Consider the following 12,862-nt stretch of genomic DNA (forward strand, 5'->3'; position numbering starts at 1 on the left):
GTCATCTTCTGGGTTTTCTTCGATCTGCGCAGTTCGATCCACCTGCTGAGTGCGATTCTTTTGCTTTTGTCTAATTGGGCTGTTCAACTCTCGAATGTAGTTCTTGGGTTTTCTTTAGCAGGGTTTGCGTTTCACTGATTTAATGTTTCCTTTCATTCATTTAACAGATTTCTGTACTTCTTGCATACAAACAGCACTTAAAATTGGGGAAGTAATTGTAGTTAAGTAAGGGTCCTTTTATTTCTTGCTTTCACAAATGTAAAACTCTTTCATTATTGGTTGCTTCAAAGCAAGGATCAGTGCTGCTTATTATTTTCGGTTAGATTTGGAGTTTTGGGTTTCTTTGAGTGATTAGCATGAGCTAAGCAGTGATTCGCATCGAATTCTTAATAATGCTTGAAATTTAAAGCATCTTTCCCCTAGTGGAGCCACGAGGACTTCGCAGCACTGTGCGATTGTAATGAACACGGGCTAGAAAGGATTAAGGCATGCAGTGAGAAACCAAAAAAAAAGGTGGGTAAGCCAGTCTTGTAGTGGTCCTGTGGATAATGTCTTTACTTTACTGTAGACTGAGTTCGGATCCAACTGTGACACTGGCGTAAGCAACATTCTTTTTAGCCCTGAACATTCATTTGGAGCTTGTCTAACTTACAGTCTAATAACTCCAAGTGGGAATGTAATTTTTGAAAAATATGAAAAAAAGAAAAATTATTATTATTTTTTTTGCTGTGCTTTTTATATCTATTAAGAGAAAATATTTTTTTTCTACAAAAGTTATTTAATGTTTTCGAATAGAAATGAGCATTATTAGCAGCATACATTTTATCGATGAGGAATGAATTGAATTATAAAAACAACTACACCCGACTTACAACCAAAATTTCCTTAAGAAAATTTCAATTCAAATTATTATAAAAATGCAGTCTAAATTTCATTTCGAACCACATTTCGATTTGGGCGCACAAAATGTTGATTATCACAACGTCCCATGAGAACAAAACTTGCATCTTAACGGTGTAACAACTTCCTGGATGAACTTCCTGTTTTATTTGACCAGCGGTAATTACATCTCGTAACTCAGTGCTGTCTCTATTTTACTTCCGTCAATGTTGAAACTTCCTTTTGTTTTGATGATAAAGATAACTAGAGAAACAGTATACAGCAGTGTTAATCTTCTAATTAAATATACAGGGTTAATAATACAGGATTAATCTTCTAATTAAATGTGAAATGACAAATTGAATTCCACTTGAAGAAGTCTATTTTATTTATTATATTTTTCCAGTATTTACTGCCTATGGCCAAATACTTGATAAAGTATTTGGTGCACATTAAAGTATAAAATGCATATTTAACAACAGCATAATAAAAAAAAAAATACTCTGAATTAATTCATAAACTCCTGACTCTTCATAACTATTGACCCTGCTGAAGATTCAGTTCTGCCTCATATCAGACTGGAAAGCATTCTGCTCCTTTACTTCAAGCCATCTGTGTATAGCTTTCAGAATAGATTTATTATTATTATTATTATTATTATTATTATTATTATTATTATTATTATTATTATTATTATTATTATTATTATTATGAAGAGAGTCCTCCAGGGAGTCAGAGACTCATCGAGGGAGGCCACATACTGCACAAACCAGCCATCATACTTATTCTTCAATTCATTCACAGTGCTTGCACCCACCACATCCAATGGCAATCCATTCCAATCACACAATTTCAAAGGATGCCCTCTGGTCCTTTCCCCATCCTCCATAAATTGAAAAATTCCATCAATTGAAATCCTGTATGACCCTTTCAAAAGTTTGTAAATCTCAATCATATCATCCCCTCTTTCTCCTGTTTGCTAGTATCTTTAGTCAGTACAGTAACGAGGGTATGAAGCGCCTGTGGTAAGTTTCTAACTTGCGACCTAACCCAAAAATAACAAAAATGTTGAAAAATTTAAATGCAATAAGTTAAATTTTACTAAATGCAATATGTTAAATACTTACTATTAACCCCATCAAAATGAGTTGCAGAATTTGTGTGTCTAAAACGGCGTATTGCCGAAATTTAAAAATACAATATAAATTAGCGGACTTTTATATCTATTTATTTATTTTTAATTTTTTAGATTTTTTACATTTTGCGCCCCAAACCTAGTTACGCCCGTGGCGGGCACCTCGTTACGGCACTGTCTGTAGTCTACAAATTTTCAATCTCTCTTCATAATCCGCCCTGATATCATTTTTAGCAGTCTCCTTTGCACTCTTTCTCCAATATATCAGAATCACAACGGAAACCAGGAAACCAGACATGCGCACAATAGTCCTAGTGAGGTCTTATCAAGGCCTTGTAAAGAGGCAAAATGACATCCTTATCTTTACATGTAAACGATCGTTTCAGCATTGCAATTATATTTTCGAACTGTATTTGTAATCTTTGCGTAATGGCCCCTGAACTTCAACTTGCTATCTACTAACACTCCAAGATCCCTAGCCTCATCGATGTTCCATTATACAGTAGTGCGTTATACTGATTATACTATAAAAACGTGTGCGGGATCTTAAAAACAAATATATTATATTCAGTTTAATTTATACCAAATAATTTTCATCATCATCATCAAATTCCTGACATGTACAGGATATGATAGTAGTACATGAAACTTACATGATTACTAACTTCCTATCTACAATTTTCCTCCGAATCAATCTGTTAAATCTCAAGACTCCAACATTATCAGATCTTATATTTCTATCTACTAAGGCACTTTTAGTATATCATTCCACCTATATTTTGGTCTTCCTCTCGGTCCTTTTCCTGAAAACCTGGTAACTAACACTTGTTTTACTAATCTTTCCTCTCCCATTCTATTTAAGTGACCATACCATCTGAGATTAGCTCTGCTAACGCATTCCTGGATGCTGACAATGTCAAGTTCTTTCCTAATATCCTCGTTTTTAATATGATATTGCCATTGATGCCATCTGTTCACGCCTCCAATCTTTCTCAGGACTCTCATATCTGCGGTCTCTAGTCTTTGGTCAAGTGTTTAACTTCTGACCCAGTTCTCAGATCCATAAGTTAAAATTGGTTTTAACACTGTCTTGTATACAGCTAATTTAATGTTTTGACTAATTTCTCTCTTATTCCATATGATTTATTCAGTTGACTTCCTACCATACCACCTTTGTTGATTCTGTTTTCTATTTCCATATTTAATTTACCATCTTCACTAAAAATCGTGCCTAAGTAGTTAAAATGTTTTACTTGTTCTATAGGTTCTCCATTCACAATGCAGTTGATATTTTAAATACTTCTGCCTATTTTCATTTTCTTTGTATTTTTAATGCTGACCTTCATTCCATATCTATTGCAACAGTTATTCATCTTAGTCAGGGAATCTTGCAGACCTGTAGAATAACATCATCCGCATAAAGTAAAGAGCTGACATTAACATCTCCAATTTTGATATCATGTTTAATACCACTTTCCTTCATAATGTGAGCCATATAGATAATGAATAACAGAGAGGATAATGTACATTCTTGTCTGACACCAGATTTAACATTAAACCATCTTCCTGTGTTTCCTTCAATTCTAACTGCTCACTTACAACTCAAATAAAGACTAAGTATTGCTTGATATAATGCCCCATTGACACCATATAACTGCAGCATATTGAATAGCTTCTCTCTTGGCACCTTGTCATATGCCTTTTCCAAATCGACAAAACTTAAATACAGATCTTTGTTATATTCCCATGCTTTCTCGACTATTTGTCGTAAAGTGAAGATCTGATTCTGACAGCCTCTATTTGACCTGAATCCAGCTTGTTCTTCTCTAAGCTTTTCTTCCACAATTCTTCTCAACCTTTCTCAAGTATACTTGCATATATCTTACCAGGAACACTTAGTAATGAAATACCTCTGTAATTCTCCCATTCAGTTTTATTTTCCTTTTTTATATATGGGTACTATGAGAACTCTACTCCAATCATCTGGAAATTTCCCCTCTGCCCAGGCCTTCTGAGCTGTGCAGTCACTGTAAGACTTTTATACCTCCATACTTGAGCATTTCTGGTCAAATATTATCTACTCCATCTGCCTTTCTACATTTCAGGGTTTTTCTACTTCAAGTATGGAAATGTATTCCTGATTGCATGCCTGGTTCAGTGTGTTTTTACCACTGTGCTGTCACTACTTGTTTCATTTAGCAATACATAGTGGTAAAAAATCGCTTACCGTTGCTTTCTTACATTTGTCTCTGTATTCTCTAAGATCACAAGCTGACTTATTTGCCAGGAACTTTTGATATGCTTTCTTCTTTTCCTTCACTTCCTCTTTAACTTCCTGTGTCCACCATGGAGTTCTAATTCTTCTATTCTTGCAGACAACCTCTGTATTTTTTTTCTCTGTATTTTTTATGTATTTTTTACATAGTCCAAAAATCATGGTTTACACACCAACATGGAACTTTTTCAAGCTGCTTCAAGCTTTTAGTATGCAAAGCACTGGTCTCATACTGATTTGCTTATTGAAGATAACGACAAATATTGATGCCCACAGAATTATTCGAACCGACAACTTCTTGGTTAGAGAACAGGAATGCTAACCACTTGGCCAACTGGTCTTTTTATTTTATATATATATATATATATATATTATATATATATATATATATATTTTATATATATATATATATATATATATATATATATATATATATATATATATATATATATCAAGTTCAGATAAACACCTAGAACAAAAATTAATTTTATGTCTTCTTATATATCCTAAAAGAAAAAGAAAATATTATCACAATATGATTAAAACTGGGGATTAAAAGGTTTAAAGATATGTTTTTTCTTGTGGTTATATCAGTTGCTTTAATATAATTTTTGTTGCAGATATTTATCAGAACTTTCCAACCCTCTTTTCTCCCGTGTGTGTATATATAATCTTCTAGAGACCAAACGTAACTTTCTCAAGCTGCTTCAGCCTTCAAAAGGCAGGGCAGTGGCCTCACAATTAATGAAAGTTGTCTCCAACTTAAATGCCTCCGCCAACAGGATTCCTTGACCCATATAATGTTTTATGTGATTTATAATGTGATATCAATACAAGCAACCGAAATTGCTTACCAGACTGAGAGTGAACCACAATGGTTCACACAAAGTGAATTATATGATCTGCTGAGAGATTTAAGTTTAAAAAAACATGGAATTTCAACAGACAGAATTAAGATAAGAATCTAATTAATTTAGGGACTTCTATTTTTTTTGAAGCAGAAATTGATGAGAATGAATTCACGCCGCAGGGAGGCTCACTAGCAATATTTCTGGAAATGTAATTAGTTTATGTATGAAAGCACAGGTAACCCTCATATTGCATGGTAATTAGGATCCTATAAAATCTCATGTAGTGCGAAACTATGTTAAACAGGGATAAGAACCAGTATAGGAGGGGGGGGGTTACTTTTCAAAAGTTAACAAAAATACACCATTTTATCTTTGTAGATATCAGAAACTTATTAGTATTATTATCCCAAGACCCCATGAAGTCAAAGACTCATCTAGTAGGTCCTTTGCTTATATACACAGCTCATCATTCCATGCTTTAAACACACTCGAATTCTCTGCTGACTCCACACTCTCAGGCAAGGCATTCCCATCCACAACTCTGCATGCAAAAAACCTGCTTCTCACAGCCTCCTATACAGCTTCCAGGGATGTCTACTGATCTCCCACCATTTGCTACGAAACCTCTCCAACATTGATTCTATAACAACCCCTTACTAACTTCTATCATATCACCCCCTCTTTCCCCCATCCACTAGATTGTAAATTGCATCTTCTCAACCTTTCCTCATATTCGACATTCCAGAGATCAGAAACTACCTTAGTGAGTCGTCTCTGGACCCTTTCCAACATCTCTTTGTCCTTTTCAAAACCAAGTGACCAAATCTGTACACAGAAGTCCATGTGTGGCCTAATCAAAGCCTTATACAATGGAACAAGAGTCTCCTTACTTCTACAAGTCAGTGTCATCCACATGATTCCCAGAATTCTTTGTGATTATTAAAAACTACTTGCGCTCCACAATGGTACAAGACAGACTTTCAGATCTTCCCATTATATCGATAGGGTCAGATATTTTGGATGAACTTGATATACATGATATTATCGAGAATTTTCTTTATTGAAAACTAGAAAAGTTCAATTCACTAAGTGATTTTCTTCCTGTTCAATATTTATTTAACCATTTCTTTACCCAATAATATTTAATATGTTCCTATTTTTATATACTTGTAAGTTACTAAAAATTTATTTACTTTATTTTTTTTTCAAATTATTTTTGTTGTTTTTGTACCCTTCTTGTATGTTTAATTAAAAGAAACACAAGTATTAACCACAGTGAAAATTATTTAATTGTAAATATTTCACCCTAAGTATCTTAGAATATCATCAGTACAGTACTTTAAAACAATGACAGGAATAACATACAGTTAGGGCGCATGATTACAATAGAATCTCATTAAACGTGCTACAGAAGTAAAAAAAAAAAAAAAAACCATCAAGACCACATTCGTCTTTTTAAACCGCAGAAATCTTGCCTCTCTCAACACGGTATTGAAAATCCAAAACCATAGGATCCATTGGGAAAAGTCTAAACTTTTACATCTTTATATAAACATGAACGTTTATACAAAGAAAGTTCTCTAGCTTTACTAATACAAAATTGTGTTAAATATTTTTTTTGACTTCTGTAGCACGTTACGCACGTTTAATGAGATTCTATTGTAATCATGGGCCCTAACTGTATGTTATTCCTATCATTGTTTTAAACTACTGTACCGATGATGTCCTAAGATACTTAGAATGAAATATTTACAATTAAATAATTTTCACTGTGGTTAATACGTGTGTTTCTTTTAATTATGATCGCACCACAGGTTTCGTTATTAAAAAAAATAAAATAAAATAAATCTTCTATGTTTGTTTTTTTATACATATTTTTGTAATTTCTGCTTTTTTGTTCAATAAACTAATAATTAATATATTTCATTTTTACTCACTGATAAGTTTTTATAAAGTGGATTTTTATTGGGGGGAGAGGTATAGGGGCGCCAACTAAAGTGTATGCATAGACGCCGGCAATATGTGCAATGTGTGCGACGCACACAGGTGCCATAGAGGAGGAAATACTATATAAAAAAAAAAAAAAAAAAAAAAACGTTTTTTTAAAGTGATTTTTTTATTTGAGGGGGGGATGGGGGAGACAACTAAAGTTTTGCACACAGGCGCCGGACACTGCTGGCCTGCTACTGGGTACAGGGGCGCCAAGTAAAGTGTTGCACAGGCGCGAATACTACTGGCGCGCCCCTGTTCTGCTCACAACCGAACATCATAGAAGGTCACTTGAACGCCACACGTACATGAAGCATGGAAGTTCTTAATTTTACGTAAAATACTTCAGTAGATTTAATTTGAACAATTTCGTCATTCTACATTAAGTAAAAGTCCGTTGCAGTCGTTTTTATTTTTATTTTTTCATTTTAATAAGTAGGCGTTGTTCTTAAGAAATAAATGGGACATGGGAGTTTTCCCAGAAATAATATACATAAATGGGACAGTCATGCTTTATCAAGCATAAGACTTTTTCACGCGCAGCTCGCATAAAGTGCGTAATATGATAACTGCGGCCAATGCCTTTCCTGCACTTTGGTTTTGGTTTTGGTTTGGAGGGAAATCCCCTCCCAGCTTGAAATGTGTTCCACGTGACTTCCTTTCGTTACAAGGAAAGTGCGTTCGCCTTGAACTGAAAACAGACGAACTGCAGTGGGACAGAAATTAAGCCATATATCTCGTTTTTTCCTTTACATCCAGATTTCTATTTCTAAATATGATTATTATTATTAATAAAATTTATTAATTTTAAAATTTAAATTTTATTAATAACGTGTAGGACATTAACATATTTAATAATTATTTATACATTCAGGTTTTTATTTTAATTATTCTTGATCACCATGCGTTTTGAGTATTTAATAAATTATAAATTATTTAGTATAAATTAAATCGAATATAATATGTTTGTTTTCAAGATCGCGCGCATTTTTTTATGGTATAATCAGTATAACGTACTGCGATGGATCATCGATAAGGCCGTCGACAAGTCTCTTCAATGTACTACGTGGTGTTCTTTTTATCCTGGATGATTTATATCGAAGTCCTTGTTTGACCATCTTTCTTTTGGAATCCTAGTAGTGGTTCTTGGATGAATTCTTGTACTGTTACGTCATTAACTTCAAGACGAAGTGAAATTTAATTTCTCTACAACTGCGAATAATCTCTGCTCCTTCAAATTACATGAAGGGTGATTTGATGCACACTGCATGCAATTTGCACCCTTTTAGATGGATTATTTGAGGTGGGTTTTAGGCTTATGCCCAGAATTTTTTCAACCTTTATTTTAGGTATTTTCTCATTTTTATATTGATGTGCTTTTCGAAAACTTCACATAGAAAGATGCATACTAAATAAATAAATGATTTAACTTGTTCCAATATGTTCATTGATAATTTATTTCTGTTGGATCTTACACCATTAAAAGCCACTATTTTGGATTTTTTTGCTCAAAATATTATCGCGAAATCGGCTATTTTTCAGGTTGAGAATAATTCTTTCTGAAGCGTCGTGTAGAGAACAGTAGTTATCTATTACCTGCAGAATTCGCAGTTGTAGAGAAATTAAATTTCACTTGATCTTGAAGTTAATGACGTAACAGTACAAGAATTCATCCAAGAACCACTACTAGGATTCCAAAAGAAAGATGGTCAAACAAGGACTTCGATATAAATCATCCAGGATAAAAAGAACACCACGTAGTACATTGAAGAGACTTGTCGACGGCCTTATCGATGATCCATCGCAGTACGTTATACTGATTATACCATAAAAAAATGCGCGCGATCTTGAAAACAAACATATTATATTCGATTTAATTTATACTAAATAATTTATAATTTATTAAATACTCAAAACGCATGGTGATCAAGAATAATTAAAATAAAAACCTGAATGTATAAATAATTATTAAATATGTTAATGTCCTACACGTTATTAATAAAATTTAAATTTTAAAATTAATAAATTTTATTAATAATAATAATCATATTTAGAAATAGAAATCTGGATGTATAGGAAAAAACGAGATATATGGCTTAATTTCTGTCCCACTGCAGTTCGTCTGTTTTCAGTTCAAGGCGAACGCACTTTCCTTGTAACGAAAGGAAGTCACGTGGAACACATTTCAAGCTGGGAGGGGATTTCCCTCCAAACCAAAACCAAAACCAAAGTGCAGGAAAGGCATTGGCCGTGGTTATCATATTACGCACTTTATGCGAGCTGCGCGTGAAGCGTGAAGAAGTCTTATTCTTGATAAAGCATAAGACTGTCCCATTTATTTCTTAAGAACAACGCCTACTTATTAAAATGAAAAAATAATAAAAAACGACTGCAACGGACTTTTACTTAATGTAGAATGACGAAATGGTTCAAATTAAATCTACTGAAGTATTTTACGTAAAATTAAGAACTTCCATGTTTCATGTACGTGTGGCGTTCAAGTGACCTTCTATGATGCTTGGTTGTGAGCAGGACAGAGGCGCGCCTGTGTGCAACACTTTACTTGGCGCCCCTATCCCTCCCCCCTCAAATAAAAAAAATCACTTTAAGAAAACGTTTTTTTTTTTTTTTTAGTATTTCCTCCTCTATGGCGCCTGTGTGCGTCGCACACCTTGCGCATATGGCCGGAGCGCCTATGGTTGTGAGTCTTGAAAGAAATTTTAATCGAGCGACGATTAGAAAACAGCGAGGATGGAAAGCGTTAACTGGGTTTTGAAATAAGGAACGTGAAAATGGAAATTTTGAATTTATATTATGAGGGTAAATTTAAAAGATTTCTTTTAAATATACCTTTATAATATAATTATTATTGTAAAATTTACAAAATAAAAAATTAAAATAAAATAAATTTTTTTATTTAAAAAATGATTATATTATATTATTGATCATTATTTATGAAGAAATTAAAAAAGAATATATCTGATAGGGTGTGATAGGAATAAAAACATGCAGGCCCTTCCCGTAATATGCATTATAAGAAGGGCCACTATCCAGACTGCTTTTGACTTTCATTGAGTTCTCATCAGTTACAGAAAGTTTTTAATGAAAGGATTTAATCCTTTATCCAGGTGTAAGCAAAGCGATGTTTACACGTGAAGTATCTTCACAACTGGGCTTGTATATAGAGGCTGATAACTGCACATCAATTGCCTTAGTATCTTGCTAACATTGTTTGCTTACACTTGGATAAAGGATTTAACCAAGAATATAATGTCTTGGCATCTTCAATTTTTAGTATAACCTAGTGAAAAACTGTCAACATCTGTCCCTAATTCAGAGTAATTTAATAAGAAGGTGTATGATACCTTTTGACTATTTGTACACTCATGCTCGTAGAAACCAAATCACCTGCTGTAACCATGTTTTGTTTCGGTAATTATTTTGAATATCTATTTGAAAAAGGATAATAATACAATAATTGTCATAAATAATGAAGAATGTAATACAACCTTTTTATATTTGATTAATATTTGGCTCTTTTTAGTACAAGATGTGACATAATTAGGAAATGACAACAAATTTGCAAATACATTGACTCTTGGACCATGCGGGGGGGGGGTACAGATCTGAAATATAGGGACACACTGCCAAAATTGTGAGGACAACACAAAGAATTCTGGGAATGATGTGGATGACACTGACTTCTACAAGTCAGTGTCATCCACATTTTGGATTTTTCTGCTCAGAATATTATCGCGAAATGGGCTGTTTTTCCGGTTGAGAATAATTCTTTCTGAAGCGTCGTGTAGAGAACGGTAGTTCTCGATTACCTGCAAAAGATGTTTGTTTAAATTCATATTTGAGGGTATTTCAATAACATGCCTTTTTTTGTTATTTTATTTAAATATATATTAAAGAGAGTTTCAGAGAGGGTAATCTTTGTCTAAGTGGTACGTTTATATCTCACAAATGTGATAATAGAATATATATTAGAGACTATATCGACTCTCTATATATAATCTCTCTCTATATATATAGAGAGAGAGACTTCATGAGGAAGGTTCGCCTGTTCTTGGGGACGAATAACTCCACTTTCCGGGTGAAAGAAAACTCTACCTCCGAATAAGACGGCTGACTCACCTTTCATCGAAAGTTTCTCACGTCACTGAATGAAATCGAACCCGGCTCTTTCTCACCGAAGGGCTTCGTCAATACTCACTGGGATACGGCGGCTCTAGTATATATCATAACAGGAATTTGAATGCTTATATCGTTAGAATATTTAAGACTATCTTCGTTACCTTTTTATTACTTTATTTTTAATAGCAATTAAATACATCCGCTCTTTTCCAATATTTTTCACGATGTCGTGATGAATACCTTTTTTTTTCAAAATTATTAAAAATCTGAGCAGATCTTCTTTATTATTATTATTATTATTAATTTCATCATCCTAAAGTCCGTTAGGTTAGCCTAGTGGCTTTGCGCTTCGCAACCATATTCCTTGGGTAGGAGTGTCCTAGGTCCTCAGCTAAAGCCAAGTCTAGGGGGTGGACAGCAGGGTTTTTTCTGCCAGTTTATCTGGTGTTTTTCTTCCCGCAAACCGGTCCGAGGACACACACACACGGATTACAGTCAGGAATACTGACCCAGCCATAGGTCTGATTCGTCAGCCTATGCTGGTTCCGGAGCCCGGATAAAATTTGGGGGTGCTAGTATAAAGGGAGAACGCTGTATCATAACACGGAATTTATTTATTTTATCATCCTAAAATTGTCACTTAATTTTATTTAATATTAAAGTTTATTATTAAAAGTAATATAATAATTTATATTATTAAATAATAAAAATCATTGAAATGATATATTATTTTATTATATTCATAATTTACTTAATTTATATATTTTATTAAAATAAATGATAACAGATAATTTTATTAAAAAGAAACACGTATATCATATATGGAAGGTGATCTAAACAATTTCACATCATCAGATTATTCAATTTGTTACATTAAAAGTTTCAATAAATGCTTGTGATTATACCAATTCCTCTTGGAATATTTATTATTGTGCTGAGGAATTTAGAGTCTCATTCGAGACAAAAAAGCCTAATTATTCTGGTTCTCAGAGGTTCGGATTTCGAAGAAAGAAAAGGAAATATGCTTACCTCTATCCATTGAGCAGTGCTGAACTTTATTGGCTTAGAATCATTTATACTCCTGCATGCTATTTTTCTATATCGACCAATCAATGTTTTGATTTCTTAAATTTAGAATATGAAGTACTCGGTTGTATTTTTAAAGATGTTTTAGAAGCATGCGATAGTGTTCAAATAAAACTTTCGACAATATTTAAATAATGTCAGAAGATATGGAGGCACTCCAAACTGACCCACAGGAAGGTGTGCGGAAGACCATCTAATGTCTATTCAGGAAGGGGGAAGGTGGAGCTACGAAGAGAGCATGACGTGTTCGTCTCCCACCAGTACCACCTTGTTGTGTGAGGAAATATCGATGGGAGGTGAGGGTGCTTGCAGGCACCCTCACCTCCCATTGATTTTCGCTTGGTTTTCAAACTCAGAATCGATTTTCGTCATCTCAATACCGTTTTTACTTTGAGAAAATATTTTTGTTTTTGGAAAATCAGTAATCACCTATCAGTCTTATTTTCTGACTGGAGTTTCTTAAACATTCACACACATTCGTAGCGTTAATTATGGTTACAAGAAAGA

General features: G+C 33.7%; 1 protein-coding gene across 1 annotated transcript in view; it reads right to left on the bottom strand.

Moving 5' to 3' along the window:
* Positions 1-763: 763 nt before the first annotated feature.
* LOC150095173 (BTB/POZ domain-containing protein 6-like) overlaps positions 764-12,862 on the bottom strand; it is a 65,066-nt gene continuing 52,967 nt past the window's right edge. Inside the window, exon 4 of the transcript XR_016550118.1 lies at positions 764-1,143. The gene's annotated coding sequence lies outside the window, so the exon portion shown is untranslated. The remainder of the gene's footprint in view (positions 1,144-12,862) is intronic.

Source organism: Typopeltis vanoorti, chromosome 21 (genome assembly GCF_054136105.1).
Source record: "Typopeltis vanoorti isolate ZY-2024b chromosome 21, IOZ_Tvanoo_1.0, whole genome shotgun sequence".
Lineage (NCBI taxonomy): Eukaryota > Metazoa > Arthropoda > Arachnida > Uropygi > Thelyphonidae > Typopeltis > Typopeltis vanoorti.